At 42.8% G+C, this 17,097-nt stretch overlaps 1 protein-coding gene across 1 annotated transcript in view; it reads left to right on the plus strand.

Annotated features, from left to right (window-relative positions):
• Nucleotides 1-4,870: 4,870 nt before the first annotated feature.
• The window catches only part of Ppm1a (protein phosphatase, Mg2+/Mn2+ dependent 1A), a 37,256-nt gene continuing 25,029 nt past the window's right edge, over nt 4,871-17,097 (plus strand). Inside the window, exon 1 of the mRNA XM_042682581.1 lies at nt 4,871-4,938. The gene's annotated coding sequence lies outside the window, so the exon portion shown is untranslated. The remainder of the gene's footprint in view (nt 4,939-17,097) is intronic.

A 17,097-nucleotide genomic window follows, 5' to 3' on the forward strand; every position in this document is an offset into this window, starting at 1 on the left:
ATTCTTCAGTTCAAATGCTACCTTCTTAAAGAGGTCTTCTCGGAATGCCTCTGTCATTTTCCTTCTCTTTCCTATTTATTGCCTTCAAAGGGCTAATCACAATCTGTGATTTCCCATTTATCTGTTCACTTCTTTGGTCCTTGTGATAAGGTCAGTCCCTGGGGAACTTGCGCTCGCATCCAGCACTGTGCCTGGCATAATAATCTATTTGAACAGATGAATTTAGCTGACAATGTTAGACGGCTATCGTCACGTGCAGTTCTATTGAAGTTAAAGCCCATCTGAAAGACTATGGCTGGACTGGCCTAAGCTGCTCAGTATCTCCTACATTTTTCTCTCAGGGGCCAGAAAGAGACAGCATGGTTTCATGAGGTCAGCCCATCCTAGCCAGGCAGCCTCTGTGATGTCACACAGGACAGGATTCTGCACTCCTTTTCCATTCTGTAATAGTGTGAAAACATCTACATTTTTCATAACATGATTCAGTGAGGGGGAGGGAAGGGGTACATCCCCTCCCCTGGACAGAATTAGTTTAGGGAGACTAATTTGTTCTCATGTTCAGAGAAAATGGGTAGCAGCTACAGCATGTTTGGACTAAGCTAACGAGGATATGAACGAGAAGAATGAAGAAAAGAAAAGCCAAAGAGATAAAAAGGAAGCAGAAGAGAGGGAGAAGAGAGAATAGAAGAAAAAAGAGAAGTGGGAGTATGAAGTGGCTGAGGGAGAGAAAGTATAATCCTGGTAGAGGAGGAGTCAGAGGAAGAAAGCACTGGACCCGTGTTCTGCTTAACTTTGTAAATGGTAGGTAGTGACTGACCTGGGTGTAGAATGCGGGATGGCTCAGGGAGGAGGATTGCCTGGGATTCCACAGAGAGGTCACTGACATTCCTGACATGTATTTTTAGATGCCCAGGTAAGGCCATCTTAGGGGTAATTCTCCTGGGTGTATTCACAATAGTAATTTGGGAAAATGGAGGAGAAACCAGAATTGTGGAGAAAAGGGAGAGAGGGAGAGAGACTAAGTGAACTACACCTTAGACTCCAAACTGCAGGACCTGTCCTCAACACACGTCTCTCAATTCTTAAGCCATTAATACACAAGAAACACGGGACTTAAAAGTCAATCTGGGGGCTGGGAAGATGGCTCAGTGGTAGAGCGCTTGCCTTGCAAGCCTGAGGCCCTGGGTTCGATTCCTCAGCACCATATAAGCAAAAAGAAAAAAGCCGGAAGTGGCGCTGTGGCTCAAGTGGTAGAGTGCTAGCCTTGAGCTGAAGAGCTGAGGGACAGCGCCCAGGCCCAGAGTTCAGGCCCCACAACCGGACCCAAAAAAAAAAAAAAAAAAAAAGTCAATCTGGCCAGGGGCTGGTGGCTCACGCCTATAATACTAGCTACTCAGGAGGCTGAGATATGAGGATCGAAGTTCAAAGCCAGCCCAGGCAGGAAAGTCAATGAGTTCTTATCTCCAATTAATCACCAGAAAACCAGAAGTGGCATGGTGGCTCAAAATGGTAGAGGGCTAGCCTTGGGCAAAAAAGCTCAGGGAATAGTGCCCAGGCCCAGAGTTCAAACCACATAACTAACAACAAAAAAGTCAATCTGTTACTAATATCTTCCTCTGTCTTAATTGAAATATAAAAAGATTTTACTAGGTGCTGGTGGCTCCATACCTGTAATCCTAGCTACTCAAGAGACGGAGTTCTGAGAATCAGGGTTCAAAGCCAACCCAGGTAGAGAAGTCCATGAGAATCTTATCTCCAATTAAGTACCACAAAAAACAAAAAACAACCAAATCTGTGGTTCAAGTGGCCCTGAGTCAAGCAGCAGTACTGGCAAATTTCCAAAGCAGGGTAGGATAGTCTTATTGTAGACCTATAGAAATCATATACTGCAATCATGGCCAAAATATTCCTACTAGTGGTTCATAAAAATTTACTGTGAAACATCCCCAATATTAGCTGGAGACTCAAGCAAAATCATATAACTTAAAAAAGAAAAAAATAATCTTTTCCCCTATATTCTTTTCCCCTCTTCTACAATATTTAGTCCCCTTCTAGTTGTATGTTTTAATAAGAAAAATATCATAACCATATTTATTCAAATTTAAGATATCTTTACTCCAAAATTTGGGGGGGGGGGTTCAGTCGTGGGGCCTGAACTCTGGGCCTGGGCGCTGTCCCTCAGCTCTTCAGCTCAAGGCTAGTGCTCTACCACTTGAGCCACAGCGCCACTTCCAGCTTTTTTCTTTTTGCTTATGTGGTGCTGAGGGATGGAACCCAGGGCCTCATGCATGCCAGGCAAGCGCTCTACCCCTGAGCCACCTTCCCAGCCCTTTACTCCAAATTTTTAAATGTTAATTTTGTAGCTCATAGATTTTCTGGTTTGTATCAAATTAGCTCTGCAAGGCGCAAATAACAAATAGCAGTTGAGGGTGCTGCTGGATTGGAAGCCTGTGGTACAAACTGCTCAGACTCCTTCAAAATCTTTTATGTCCATATTTTCTATCTAATCTGTTCCTATTAAGCCATGTTCTAACTACAATAAGACAGATATGGAAGATAGGAAATCCTGATTCGAGGAAGCTAAAAGACTGACAAAACCTTACAAGTCTCTGTATTCCATTATACTGCCACTGGTGACTCAGAATCTATCTTCTGAATAAGAAAAAAACTGTTTAGGAGCTCCTCAATGCTAATTGCCTCATTGGTTTTTGTATCGCAGAATGTTAATGAGTCCACTAGGATGCTAATCATGTCTGAAGTATGAAGGATTCCTATAAGATGGAGATTCAAAGATCTTTCATCTAATTTCCTTTAAAAAATTTGTTTTTGGCAAATTTTGTGTAGAAAATTGGGAACTATGTCCCCAAATGATACTGGTATCACCGCATAGTGAATCTCACATTTATCTTGTATTCCTGTTTTCATCTTGCTTTAAGAAATTCTAACCCACAAGACATTTTGCTAGAGTGACTTTGGGGTTCCTTGAAGAATTGGTTTTCTAATGACTGGTGGTTTTCTTTAATCCTATTGGTAGGATCCAAAAGTAAAAAGAATAGAATCTTCCCTAGAAAGTTATTTTGGGGGGAAAAATGGAGATTTTTTTTTTTACAACTTTAAAAGCAGTTAAATGTTTGCTGAATGACAAAAAGAAAAAGTAGACGGCTTTTGATCTAAGTTATGGCGCAATAAAGTAGCTCTAGGAGATCCAATGTTAACAGGGTGAAAATTGTTACAGTAATCCCGAGAGAACATGGAAAGGCCTCAACCCAATTTACCTCTTGACTGGCCAGAACTCAGCTAATATTTTTAGTCGTCCTTTCGTATTACTGGTGAACGACAAAATATATGGGTTTTCTCTGTATGTGGGGAAACTGTGATGTGTGGTGTAAGGGTTAAGGCTCTGGACTGAGAAGAGTGAAGGCGTCCCAGCCAATGGCAGCCCGTGCTGGTGATGTACTGCTTTCCAGTTCTGATTCATTGGCTGCCTAGGGTTTGTCATTCTATCCCCGGCGTCTGCAAGCAGCGTGGGTCGGGTTTTCTGTGGTCTAGCTAGCTAAACTGGATCTTGGCCGCCTGCACGTGCAGTTTCCATTTAACTTTAGCTCATCTCTCGCTCTGAATAGAGGCAGCTGTTACGTTTCTGATTATCCTCTCGATTGGGGGTGAGGGGTGGCGAACCTTGGTTCTATTAACCTCTTTGGAGGTCGTTGGAGGTTCCCTGTGCCCGGGTCACGTGACTGTCTAACAAGTGCAAACAAATAACTGTGGAATCCCACAAGCTACCGAGGGGAAACCTGCCAGAAACTCAGAGCTCGTGCCCCGTGCGTGGATCAGCTGCGCTCGCGTGTGGGCGGGTGTCCGGCTGCGTGTCACTCCGCGGGTCGGGACGCGGTGGGTGGCCGTGTAGCTCGCGTGGGCCTGCTGGGGCCACGGAGCGGGGAGGCCAGCCCCGAGGTGTGGGGCCCTGGGGCCGATCGCGCGACCCCAGGGCAGCGGCCAGGCCGTGGCCGAGCCGGTCCTCCAGGCGGCCGGGGCGGCGTCCCCGCCCGGAGTAGGGGTGCACTTGCAGGCAGGTGAAGAGCCCCGGCGCCCAGGCGCGGACGCCCGAGGAGTAGTTGGCCAGCCCAGACTCGGTCAACGGCCGGGTTCGGAGAAGCTTTCAATCCACGGGGGTCCGACAGTCTGTCCGGCTCCGGTCCTGGCTCCGATCCGGGGATCCGGACGCTCCCTTTGGGCTTAGCTTGGGGCGCTGGCCGGGAAGCGGCGGCGGCGGCGGAGAAAGAAACTGGGTAGGGCAGTGACGTCATCGGCGGCCGCCCCTCCCCCGCCGGCCGGTGCTCGCCGCAGTTCCTGCCCTACGACATCCGGGTCTCTCCAGCTGCTTCGCCGCGCCGCAGCTGTAGCGGCGGCGGAGCGGGCGGGGCGGGGCGGGGCGGGGCGGGGTGGGCCGGGGGTGGGGGAGGGGCGGCGCGGTGCCATCGTGAGCGCGCCTGCGCGGGGGCGCGCTAGAGGCGGCGGCGGCGGCGGCGGCGGCGGAGCTAGGGACGGGAGCGCGCGCAGGAGCTGGAGAGAGCCGTGGTCTCCGCGCCCCGCCGGGTCCGCAGCTGGGGGTGCTCCGGCGGCTGCAGCTCCCGAACGGGTAGTCGGGGAGGGGGGTGGGGGGGACGCCAGGCAGGTGGGGGCACGAAAGCGATGAGGCCTCGGCTCTTCCTCCTCCTCCTCCGGGACCCTCTCTCTGCCTCCCGCTCCAACGCCCGGATGATCTGAGCCGCGAGGGCGCTGAGAGCCGGGGGCCCGGACGCAACCCGGCTCCACCCCTCCGCCGCCCCAGCCCCGGCCCGCCGTCACCGCGGTGACCCCCTTTTCGCCCCCTCCCCGGCCGCTGTCGCCGCCGCCGCCTCGGCCGACCAGGGACCTGCCCGCCCGCGGCTGCTCCGGGTAAGCGCGGCGCTCGGGCCGCGGACGGACGGGGACGGGCGGGCGGGCGGCGCGGGCCTGCGCGGTGGCGGCGGCGGCGGCGGGCAGGCCTGGGGCCTGTAAACAAGCCGGGCGTCTGCCCGGGCGCTCCCGGGAGGAGACGCGACAACTCCACCCCCTGGCCCGGCCTCCTCCCCGGAGCCGGGCGGCGGGCGGCGAGGGGTTAACGCTCGGCGGGGGCGGGGGCGGAGTGCGAGTGGCGGCGGCGCGGGGAGGGGGCGCGACCCTCGGCGATCGCGGACGGCCCGGAGGGTCGGGGGTGGGGGTGGGGGGGCCCGCTGGGCCGGTGGCCGGCGACGCGGGCGCGGGCCTCGGGGCCGGCTGGGCCCGGCCGCCGCCGCGGAACTCCCCCCCCCCCCCGCACCCCCAACCGAGGAGGGGGCGTCGCGGCGGCCGGCGCCGCCCAGGCTGACCCCCCCCACCCCACCCCGCCCGCTCCAGCCTCGGGGAAGGGAGGCTGGGAGAAAGAAGGGGGGACGCTTCCTTTGAAGCGGACTTAGTCTGGAAACACCCCCATTTTGGAGAATTGCTGCTCCCGATCTTTTTCCAGGGGGGCAGGGCCGAGCGTGAGGCGCCTTCGGCTCTCGTTGGGGGGGTGCGGAGGGGGGTGGCCTCGGGTTCATTCATTATTAAGGCTTCGATCCATTGAAGGAAATTGTGCTGGTTTCCCATTCCTGGTCGCCTGGTAAATCGGGGCTCAAGTTCTTTAGGAGAGAGTTTGGTTGAGGTGTGGTTGGGTTGTGCCTGGAGATGTATGTGTAAGTAAACCGGGAGCTTTCTCTTCGGGGACAACTGACACTGGAGGACCCCCCGCCCCCCGCAGTGTTTAGATAACGTGGTGAACATTTATTTCACCACCCTTGGATTTTCTGAAGCACCGCGTGGTTTCTACAAATGCGCACCGTGCCCTGGGTCCCAGGAACCGAGGTGCCACTCCCCACCCCAAGTTTCTTGCTAATTGGATTAATGAGCCAAATGTAATTTTGTTTTTTAAAAAAAATGTTCAGTAGAGAATAGGAGCCAGGTATTGTTGGTGGGAAAAAAAAGAAGTGATTTTTATGTTTTTGAATCGAGAAATTAATTTTCTGGTGCCTGGGGGAAACTTGCGTGTTGGGGTTTTTAAACACAGCCACGTTTTGGATGTAGAGTCATAGATTTGATTTAAACGGTAAGCCGCTGGGCCTTAGCAGTGTCAGAACTTGTAGGATTCCAGTAGAGCTTAGTCTCCAAACTCCCCTCGACTAGAACACCCCCCCCCCCACTCTTACTCTTATCTGCCTACATATCGAACCTTTTTCAAAGGTTGTATTTTTGGAATTCCTTATTTTACAGATGAATCGGCACTGAAAACGATGACCATCTCATCCCTATTTTCTTATCTTCAATGTTACCTTTATTGGCCTAATGTTGCCTTTGCCAATACATTTGAAGCACAAAGTAACATTTTCTTTTCAATGCTATAGTTATGTAGGGTTTTGTTTGTTTTCCATTGTTGGGGATCCAGCAATGGATCCAGGGCCTCATGCTAGGCAAACTACCACAGAGCTACACCTGAAGCTCAAGGTCTGTTCCTTTGTGTACTGTGTGTATATATCTAATTAACATTAAATCATGTAGCATGGTTACTTTTAGTCTGGAGTTTGCAGCAATAACACACTATTGGAATTACAATGAACTGCATGTGGAAGTTGCATAAGTCATTTTTACTTGATAATATTTTTACATTAGTGCAGTAATAACATAAGGGAATGGTGTATTATTAAGATGTAACATTTGATGTTACATGTTTGAGACATGAAATTGCTTTGTACCTTGTTTGTATCTTTTTCTTAAAAAAAACAAACAGGGATTGGATCATTTTAGTATAGAGGGCTGAAGTATATAACCTGTTGAAATGAACACTGAACTAGGAGACAAGAATTGTTTTGTCATGAATGTGCTCCAAAATATGTGTCCATGGACAAATCCTTTAGCCTTTAAGTCTCAGCTTCCAAAGCACTACAACCTGAGGGGTAGATTATGTTATCACATGCACTATCCAATTATTAATGTTTTTTTTAATCATGCTTGTGTGGATACGCATACATTTAACAAATAAATGCCTGGTATGTGCCAAGCACTTAGATGTTTCAGATTCTAAAGCTGAATTTTCTTTTTGTTTGTGTGTGTGTGTGTGTGTGTGTGTGTGTGTGTTCGTGTACATACACACACATGCTCAGCAGTCCTGGGGCTTGAATTCAAGGCTTGCTTGCCATGCCTGAGCTTTTTTGCTCAAGACTATTGCTCTACCACTTGAGCCACAGCTCCACTTCCAACATTTTGGTGGTTAGTTGGAGATGAGTTTTATGGACTTCTTTCCGGGGCTGGCTTCAAACCGTGATCCTAGATCTCAGCCTCCTGAGTAGTTAGGATTGTGAGCATGAGCCACTGGCATCATTTATAAAAAATTAAATTGGTACTTGTTCTTTAGAGAAGCCTTCATTGATTTCTCTTTTTTTCTGTTCAGACTGGCAAGTCTGCAAAAACTTCTTAGAGAAAGCAGGATAGAGATTCCAAAGGAGACAAAGTCGGTTGACACTACAGGTTTGAACAAGCACATGACCTGTAGTAGTTAGAAGTGAAGGGTGTTATAAGTATACATTAGGATGTTTTTTTCTGTCAATTCAAGCTGGGTCTTGATGATTTTGTCCTGTTAAATTTTTGTTTGAAAAATGTTTCCTAATACTTCACTTTTTTCCCCTCATTTTTTAGTAGCATCAGATGGTAAATACTGTTGAGCAGCTACTGAATACTTGCAAGAGCTGATGTAAAGATAATTAATGTACAGTGATATTTTGATGTTTGTTTCAAATGATTATCTATTGCCTGGGCATATGACTGATTGGTACTCTTAAATACTTTCCATCTTTAATTAAATCAGAAGGACACAGCCTTATAAGAAAGTCAGCTGAAGCAGGGTTTTGTAAGAGTTACGCAAGAAGATAAAGCAGGGCAAAACAAGTCTGACTGAAGTATAGGGACCTTGGGAGAGGCAAGGAGACAGTGCTGTATGTGAAGCAGCTAAGTGAAAGCTGTCTTTTGCAGTATTTCCTATCTTCTGAGATAACAAAAATATTTTAAAGTCCATTTGTTTTATTATTTTGCTATTATTAGCCATTATACATAAAATTTCTGATTTATGATTATTAGCCATACTTGCATGAAAGAAGCTTTATCCTGTATCAAAATTTATAGGCTGATTATGTTTTCTTTCTCCCTCAACTTTAATACCTAATATTATCTAATACCTAATATACTATAAAAGAAACAATTTTATACATCATTATGAATCTTCAGGATATATCCTTGCATGATTTTGTCATTTGCATGTTTTACTGTCTAATTGTTTTACTTAGTTTTTCTTTTGCTGAGGTAGTAGGAGAAGCTAGGGAAAGTGAAGGATTTGTGGGGGGGAGGTGAGTTCTATAAACTTTTCTTTAAACCAAAGTAGACTTGCCAGGCACCGGTGGCTAATGTCTATAATCTAGCTACTCAGGAAGCTGAGATCTGCGGATCTCAGGTCAAGACTAGCCTGGGCAGAAAAGGCCCCAATTAACCACTCAAAAATCAGAAGTGGTACTGTGGCTCAAATAGTAGAATGCTAGCCTTGTGCACAAAAGAGGTTCAAGGACAGAACCCAGGCCCTGGGTTCAAGCCCCACAGCAAACAACAATAACAACAAAAGTATACTTCACAGTTTTTGGTTTAAGAAATTGAAAAGTACAAATTAATGTGGATCAATAAAGCAGATCGTTGTTGGCTCACATGTGTAATCCTAGCTAATCAGGAGGCTGAGGTCTGGGAATCATGATTCAAAGCCAGACAAAGCAAACCAAATCCCAAAAAAATGGAGCTGTGGCTGAAATGATGGTGTACCATCCTTGAGTGAAAAACTAAGGGACAGCAGCACCCAGGTCCTGATATTGGCACACACACAAATATCAATAAATTGGTCTGTTGATACAATGTTTGTAATAGAGATAAATACCTTAAAAATGTTTGGGAGGGAGCTTGTTTTCATAATCCTTAATGTACTTATTATATTATTGACCCAGGTTTATGTAGTATTCATATTTAGGATCTGAGTTGGTATCGTTAGTTATTGTGGCAAATATCTGAAAATCATATGAGCCTGGAAAACTTCTGGATACAGAAGAAAGTAAATAATAAAAACTGTACATTTTCACCAAGTGTTTTTTTTACTACAACCTTCTAAAATACATGTGGTCTTCATTGTACAGATAGATACACTCAGTCTTCTCTGTGGGTTCTGCGTCTGTGGAGTCAACCAAGTTTGTACTGGAAGTAATTGTTTATGTAGGTAGTGTTTCCACTGTCATTTTATTTGAGGGACTTCAAGATCCATAAGTTTTGGTACCTGTGGGGAGTCTTTGAACCAATTCTTTGTGAATACCAAAGGTTGCATGTCTTGCTATAGAGAACCTAAGTGACATGCTAGGAGAGGCCATGATGTAGAAATAAAGATACATAAGTGGATTTTCTTCATTTATATGGGCCTTCTTGCTCCTGGGAATTATAAAGGCTCATGAACATTTCTCATACCTAGAATTCTAGAGTTAAAATGAGCACTTGTGAGTAAATACATTTTTTCCAATTTAAGAATCCCTTCTAAGACATTCAGAAAGTGCGTGAGATATTAAATTCATTTTCTCTCTTCCAAAGCTTCAGAAGTTAAAAGAGCCAAACCTTTTTATTTCACCAACCAGTGTTCAGAATGAGGAATGGAGTTAATCTGAATACCTCAAATGGCTGATGTCCTTAATGAAGGATATGAGTAACATTTTCTAAGAATCAGAATTTTCTAAAACTCAAAGACAGAGATGGTAATCCTGAAGTCCTTCGAATAAAATGATAATTGAAATAATGTGTAAATAATTGTGCTATTTCCAATGTAAGTTTGGTTGACACTGTGGATATAGAACCTAAAGAGATGGAGGACTGACCATTTAAAGACAGAATTAGAATGTGAGTTTCTTGTCTTCCTGCTTCAGGTGGGTGTTCTCAAAATCTCAGTTTTCTTTACCTCTCAAGTGGAAATGTCTTGTAAGATTATCTTGAAGACTGAAATAATTATGTAGCACACTTGACATTTTCTACCTTTGAGAGAAATGTGCCAATTAAATGGTAGCTGCTGTTATTGAGTACACACAATTTTGAGGTTCTTGGAGTAGAGGCTGACTGGAGTGAGAAGTTGCCTTTGGATATAGTTTAGCAGTAAAACTTGAAGCTAAACTGGAAGAGATTGAATATACAGAGCTGGCTATATAGAGTTTGTATGAGCAGACTGGAAGCTGAGGTCAAGGAAGAAAGAGAAAGTTGTGTAGATTTATTGACTGTCTGAATTGAAAAGAAGTCATGAGTCTGGAGTTAATGATTAGGTAGGAGTATATGGTTAAATTGCAGATAAAGAGTAACAGTAATAAAGCAAAGGTGAATGTTCTGACTAGAATGGAAGGTAATCAGGAAGAATAAGGATGGGTATTTTGAAGAGGAGTTCCATTTCATAATAAACAAGAAGATATGTCATTACTACGGGACATAATATAAAAGTTTTAAAAAATGTTACTCTAACTTGGTTTTACCTGGGCTTGTTGTTAAAGGTCTTCATAAAGGCATTAAAGTTGTATATGTGGGTTCTGAGTTATTTAAGACTGAAAATTTGCTTGAAACAATTCAGATTTTATTACCTCAAGCCAGATCACTCCCAACTGGTCTTTCCTGCTAGTATCCTGTACTATACCCTACCTGCCCTATTGTATAAACCATCATAAGATTTTTACAAAAATTGTCAACTTTATTTTTCTGTCTCTGTGATTTCCTTCATCTTTTTTGGTTTTGCTTTTGACACTTTCTATGATTTAGGTCTCAGAAAAGGACTATTTCAACCAAACTGGTATACTTGTCATCTCTGGAACATGCTATTTTATCTCCATGGTCTATATTTACCAGGAAGGCTGCTTAAGTTATGGTCTGAAGTCTTTCCTTTTCCAGATTTTGGGATTTTTTTTTTTTTTTGGTCCGGTGGTGGGGCCTGAACTCTGAGCCTGGGCACTGTCCCTCAGCTCTTCAGCTCAAGGCTAGCGCTCTACCACTTGAGCCACAGCGCCACTTCCTGGGATTTTTTTTTTTAATCAGTTTATTTCTAAAATTTCTTCATCTATAGTGTCTTCCTTAGCCATCAGAGCATTTCAGCTCTTTCCTCTGTTCTTCTATCAAACTCTATATTTGAATGGTTTTAATCATAGATTTTACTTCTAGATATTTGTGTCTTATTAATCTGGAGGAAAATAGAGTAAATTACTATATCCACAACCTATCTCAATGCTTTGTGAATAGTACACATTCACATATTTGATATTAAGCAAAATCTTCCTGGTAGTGAGAATTACTACTGCTTTAGGAAGAGGCTATAGAAGCAATGATAAACTTTCTGGTAGTGGACATTTCTGAGACTTTTTTTCCTATATGTTTTCGATGAACCTAGATATTTAAGCATGTAGATTATATAAATCCGAAGTATGGCAGAGTTCATGCATAGGTATAAAAGGTTAGATTGACTGGTTCTGGACCTACAAATTTCACTTTAGCTTCCCATATTTTGGCTTCCAGGGTTAATAGGACATTTATAATCATGTGCCTCTTTCTAGAATATTTTACATGAAATAGGGATTTGTGAGGAATTGTGAAATCACAGGAATTAGTTGAGTATATTAAAGAAGGCAGATGGCTAACATGAATTGTCTGTGTTTATATAAACTTCTAAGATGAACATATATAGTAAAATAATGATAGTAAATAAATGGTAAATATATATATGGTACAATCTGTGTGTGTGTATGTGTGTGTGTTTGTGTGTGTGTGTGTGTGTGTGTGTGTGTGTGTGTGTGTGTGTACATACATGTATACGTGTGGGCCAGTCCTGGTGCTTGGACTCAGCTGAGTTACTGTCCCTGAGCTTTTTTGCTCAAGGCTCTCTATCACTTGAGCCACAGCCACACTTCTGGTTCTTGTTCCACTTCCAGCCTTTTAGTGGTTAATTGGACATAAAAGTCTCTTTAAAGACTTTCTTTAAACCAGGCCAGCTTTGAACTGTGATCCTCAAATCTCAGCCTGCGGAGGAGTTAGGATTACAAGTGTGAGTGGCTGGTGCCCTGCTTAACTGGATAATTCTATATGGTCAGTTGGTGACTGCTTAAATCCACTTATTGCAGTATGGTACTAATGAGACCAGAATATCCTGAGTTTGATTTTTTTGTGCCTCATATTTTTTCTTTCTTTTTTTTTTTTTTTTTGGTCCAGTCATGGGGCCTGAACTCTGGGCCTGGCCGCTGTCCCTCAGCTCTTCAGCTCAAGACTAGTGCTCTACCACTTGAGCCACAGCGCCACTTCCCGCTTTTTTCTTTTTTGCTTATGTGGTGCTGAGGAATCGAACCCAGGGCCTCATGCATGCAAGGCAAGCGCTCTACCACTGAGCCACCTTCCCAGCCCCGTGTCTCATATTTTTTCTAGCCTTGATAGTAACTAGTAATGGAGCATTTATGTGCTAGTACTGTTAAACTTCCAGTTGTATCTCATCAAATCTTCATAAATATTACTATGAGATAGTATTGTTTTATCTTATAGATAAAATTGAGACAATGTAGCTATTTGCCCAAAGTTTTACACCTAGTAACAGAGTCTAAATGCATGTCCTTGACCTTTTTGAAGTGATTATAGATGTGGGTCATTGCAGTTCTTATAGCTTATTGCTGCACATCTAATGGTAGTTGTGATGCATCAGAAAATGTGTGTGGATGTCTGTTGTGTCTAGGCTGAGTCTTGTAATGGAGGTGGGATCAGAGATGGCAGTATGCACACTTTGCACACTAAATATATGCCAGCATATATTTAGAACTTTTTTTTTTTACCAAGAACTATACTAAAAAAGCATCTGAAGATGTAAACACAATACATTTAATTCTGCAAGCCACATACAGTTTTGTTGTTTATCCATGTTCGTTACTTTGCAGCTCAGTCATAAATTACTGGGGGTTTTTTCCCAGTGAAATTCTTAGTTTAAGAAGATAATTTTGTCTGGCCTCCGGGGCTCATACCTATAATCCTAGCTACTTGGGAGACTGAGATGAATATTATGATTCAAGGTCATCCTTACTGAATCCCCCCACCCCCTACTTTTCAACCAATAGTTGAATACAGTGGTGCTCACCTGTCATCCCAGTTGTATGGGAAGCTGAGATCAGGAGGATTGATCATAGTTATAGGCCAGTCTGGGGGAAAAAATTATGAGATTACATCCCTCTAGAAGAAGCTAGGTTGGGGGCTTACACATGTCACCCCATCTATGACAGGAAGACTGCAATAGGCAACTCTGGGTCTAGGCATGTGCCCTGGTAAGAAATGAGACCCTACCTCAAAATAACCTTTTCAGAGGAGGTGTGGCTCAGCAGTATAGCACCTGCCTAGTAAACATGAGGTTCTTAGTTCAAATCTCAGTACCCCTAAAAGAAAGATAGGCTGTTTCTTTTTCTGGAGTTGGGGATTGAGCCCACAAGCATACATTCTACCACTTGTCTGTACACTGGGTATAGCCCCAAGAAGATAGTTTTAAATCCAAATTATCTAATAGAACTTACAGATTATAATGTAAATGGACATGTCATTAAATGGCCCGTTTTTAATGAATTTTCAATGAATTTCTCACTTTAAATAGGTTCTCAGTATATGAATGTTAGGTAATAATGTTTGTAATCTCTGCTCCTTTTTCTAATGAACATATGACAGAAAATTGTGAGTCAGAAATAATCAGACTACGAGGTAGCATTGGTCATGTATAATCTGGTTTAAATTTAGGCTGATGCTTCATATTTATCTGTCATATAACTATCTCAGACAGGAATGTGGTTGTTCTGTTTCAAAGAATAACATTACAAACTTTCTTTAGCAACATTTCATCAGGTTTGGTATAGAACACAAACACATGTAGGACATACAAATTGCCTTTGTTACCAAAATTTAAAAATGGAAATTAACGAAAAAAGATGAGAAAGGCATGGTTAAGTATTGGGTTGTTGTTGTTTTTTTTTTCCTAAATCTTAGAACTTAACCAGGTTTTAGAAACATCTTTGCAGAATGCCAGTGTTTCAGAATGTTAATAAGTTGTTTTCACTTGTAACGCAGTATTCTTGTTCAGAGTCTGTAAGGTTGTCTTGGTTGATAAAGAGCTGATCTGAGAAGTGGTAGCTTCTGTTTTGTGGCTAACCCACAACTTACCATGTGTTACTCTATAGCTGTCGTCTTCATTTTCTCTGACTGTGAAAATACTGCCTGATATTTTAAGTACTTCTACAACTAGTCATAAGACTGACAACCTTGTAGTGGTTTGCTACAGTCAGTAGCATAAGGAGCTGCTTAATTACAAGTGAGATTGTTTTTTACAGTAAAACTTCAATACTAAGGTATTTTTGTCTGAATACATTTAAAGTAGATTTCCCTGCTCTCAAAAATTATTCCTCCTGCCAGGCACCAGTGGCTCACACCTGTAATCCTACTCAGGAAGCTGAGATCTGAGGATCGAGGTTCAAAGCCAGCCTGGGCAGGAAAGTCTGTGAGACTCTTATCTCCAATAAACCACTAGAAAACCGGAAGTGGCCTGTGGCTCAAGTGGCAGAGAGCTAGCCTTGCACAGAAGAACAGCGCTAAGGCCCAGAGTTCAAGCCCCATGACCGACCAAAAAAAAAAAAAAAAAAACTTCCTTATAAATTGCCTCCTACATTTTCATGTAGAAAAGGCTTTTAGACCAGACATTGGTGGCTCATGCCTGTAATCCTAGCTACTCAGGAGACTGAGATCTGAGGATGGATCTTTGAAGCCAGCCTGGGCAGGAAAATCCAACACTCTTATCTCCAGATAAGCACCAAAATGCTAGAAGTGGAGGTGTGGTTAAACTAATGGAGTGCTGTCCTTGAGCAAAAAATGCTAAGGAACAGGGCCCAGACACTGAGTTCAAGCCTCAGTACTAGCACAAAAAGGAGAGAGGGGAGGTAACTTTAAAAACAAACCAACCAAAACAACAACAACAACAAAAAAAAGCCAGCCCATTTATGAATGTCTAGTGAATGAGCAAATGAATTAATCACTTAGAGAAATAGTATAGGTTCTTACCTAACCTAACTATAATAACTATAACTATAACTAATCCAATCATAACTACATCTTTTCCCCTTCATTATAACTTATGTAGTATTTTCCTTTTTATTTTTTACCAATGTATATTCTAAGGAATGGATTTGATTGTTATAATTAAGTCATTGATGAACAGTCAGCTGCAGATTTGCTTTTGGGAACAGTTTTTCTTTCTGAAAAGACAGTTTCACTACTTTTCTCTGGTTGGTCTCAAACTTCTGGACTCAACATCATTCGATCTCAGCCCCTTGAGTTACTGGTGCTATAAGTTTGCACTATCATACCCAGCCCAGTTTTTGTGTATATATGTGAATGAATCTAGTCCTGGGGCTGGAACTCAAGGCATGGGCACTGTCACTGAGGTTTTTATCCTCAGGGCTAACACTCTTCTACTTGAGCCACAGCTCCACTTCTGGATTTTGGTAGTTAATTGGAGATGAGTCTCACCGACTGTCCTGTCTGGGCTTTGAACCATGATGCTCAGAGCTCAACTAGAATTATAGTCATGAGCTCCCAGCACCCAGCTAGCCTAGTGTCTTATATTAGGAATCTGTTACAAGTATTTCTGTAAGACTAAAACAAAAAGAACTACATATATTCTTGAATGAACAAGATAGTTTGTTGAGAAGGAAATTTTTATATGAGAATATAATTTCCTGCATAGAAAGCATCATGGATGACAATGGGGAATATGGCTGTCATTCATTTGTCCCACACTTTTATAAAGTGTCATTATGTGCTAAATACCATGAACAAAAAAAGGCATGATCTCTTCCCTCATTGATCTAAAGTCTAAAGTGAGAGAAAATTCAGTTTATAGGCTAAGTTCTTTGATAAAGGAAATGGTCAATCTATTACCTGACACAAAGAAAAGGTAGGAAACTTTCCTACCTAGAGAATGAGGCTTCAAATATAAGGAGATAGTTGGGAAGATTTTTTTTTGTCTATTAAATAAAGGGAACTTTTACTTTTTAAAAATTGATTTTTCAGCTGGACTCTGGTGGCTCTCACCTGTAATCCTAGCTACTCAGGAGCTGAGATCTGAGGATTGCTGTTGGAAGCCAGCTTGAGCAGAAAAGTCCATTGAGACTCTGATTTCCAAGTATTCACCCAAAAGTTGGAATTGGTGATGTGGCTCAAGTGGCAGAAGCACCAGCCTTGATAAGAAAGAAACAAGTGAGAATGTGAGAATTCAAGTTCAAGCCACAGTACATTCATACACACACAGTGATTTTCCTTCTTCCCCAGCACCCATGTCCCTCTACACAAAGCATATTGTATCACAATTTGTGGATTTAATGAATAATTCTTTTTTTGGAGACAGTTTCTATGAACAGAAGTCTATCAGTAATCATTTTTTTCCAGTGAGGACATGTCATATGTGTAAAATGTTTACAAGTACAGTGTATTTTGCATGCAAATGACCTGTTTCTCATCTTAGATATTTAATGTTATATTTCCCCTTTCAACCTAAATATATAAGGTTATCAGCAAATACACAAAAAAAGGGTGGATTGGTATGGGAAATCAGCTATTATTTTCTAGGTCCATCTGAATCCTCATAGATTCACTGATTAAAAAGTATTAAAGTATGAATTAAATCCACTTCTGAATTTATAAACAAATTGCCCCAAACTGACAAATTTGAACAAGGTAGCAGATGAGGCTAATTGAAATTGTAAATACTCTAGAATATTAGAAACCTAAAAAGATGAAATAGCTCTCTGACATTTCTTCAATATTATGCTTATACCATAACTGTTAATGAAAATAGGTCATTGTCTAATTTTTATAATCCCTAGAGCCCTCAAACTAAATTTAGCATAGATATTTCTCAAGGAATTATTCTATATAGTTAATAAATTTTACTTTTAAAAC

The sequence above is a fragment of the Dipodomys spectabilis genome, unplaced genomic scaffold (assembly GCF_019054845.1).
Source record: "Dipodomys spectabilis isolate Male_0828 unplaced genomic scaffold, ASM1905484v1 ptg000073l, whole genome shotgun sequence".
Classification (NCBI taxonomy): Eukaryota; Metazoa; Chordata; class Mammalia; order Rodentia; family Heteromyidae; genus Dipodomys; species Dipodomys spectabilis.